Source organism: Lampetra fluviatilis, chromosome 45 (assembly GCF_964198595.1).
Source record: "Lampetra fluviatilis chromosome 45, kcLamFluv1.1, whole genome shotgun sequence".
Lineage (NCBI taxonomy): Eukaryota > Metazoa > Chordata > Hyperoartia > Petromyzontiformes > Petromyzontidae > Lampetra > Lampetra fluviatilis.
Window position 1 is genome coordinate 7,799,186 of NC_136319.1, and position 1,289 is coordinate 7,800,474.

The window sequence follows — 1,289 nt, forward strand, 5'->3', positions numbered from 1 at the left end:
GTGTGTGTGTCTCTGTGTGTGTCTGTGTGTGTGTCTGTGTGTGTCTCTGTGTCTCTGTGTGAGTCTCTGTGTGTGTCTCTGTGTGTCTGTGTGTGTCTCTGTGTGTGTGTCTGTGTGTGTCTCTGTGTGTCTCTGTGTGTGTCTGTGTGTGTGTGTCTCTGTGTGTGTCTCTGTGTGTGTCTCTGTGTGTGTCTCTGTGTGTGTCTCTGTGTGTGTCTCTGTGTGTGTCTCTGTGTGTGTCTCTGTGTGTGTGTCTCTGTGTGTGTCTCTGTGTGTGTCTCTGTGTGTGTGTCTCTGTGTGTGTGTCTGTGTGTGTGTCTGTGTGTGTCTCTGTGTCTCTGTGTGTGTCTCTGCGTGTGTCTCTGCGTGTGTGTCTCTGTGGGTGTCTCTGTGTGTGTGTCTCTGTGGGTGTCTCTGTGTGTGTCTCTGTGTGTGTGTCTCTGTGTGTGTCTCTGTCTGTGTCTCTGTGTGTGTCTCTGTGTGTGTCTCTGTGTGTGTCTCTGTGTGTGTGTCTGTGTGTGTCTCTGTGTGTGTCTCTGTGTGTGTCTCTGTGTGTGTGTCTCTGTGTGTGTCTCTGTGTGTGTGTCTCTGTGTGTGTCTCTGTGTGTGTGTCTCTGTGTGTGTGTCTCTGTGTGTGTGTCTCTGTGTGTGTGTCTCTGTGTGTGTCTCTGTGGGTGTCTCTGTGGGTGTCTCTGTGGGTGTCTCTGTGTGTGTCTCTGTCTGTGTCTTTGTGTGTGTCTCTGTGTGTGTCTCTGTGTGTGTGTATATGTATCTGTGTGTGTGAGTCTCTGTGTGTGTCTCTATGGGTGTCTCTGTGTGTGTCTCTGTGGGTGTCTGTGTGTCTCTGTGTGTGTCTCTGTGTGTGTCTCTGTGTGTGTCTCTGTGTGTGTCTCTGTGGGTGTCTCTGTGGGTGTCTCTGTGTGTGTCTCTGTCTGTGTCTTTGTGTGTGTCTCTGTGTGTGTCTCTGTGTGTGTGTATATGTATCTGTGTGTGTGAGTCTCTGTGTGTGTCTGTGTGTGTCTCTGTGTGTGTCTCTGTGTGTGTCTCTGTGGGTGTCTGTGTGTCTCTGTGTGTGTCTTTGTATGTGTCTCTGTGTGTGTCTCTGTGTGTGTCTCTGTGTGTGTCTCTGTGTGTGTCTCTGTGTGTGTCTCTGTGTGTGTCTCTGTGGGTGTCTCTGTGTGTGTCTCTGTGGGTGTCTGTGTGTCTCTGTGGGTGTCTCTGTGGGTGTCTCTGTGTGAGTCTCTGTGTGTGTGTCTCTGTGTGTGTCTCTGTGTGTGTGTCTGTGTGTG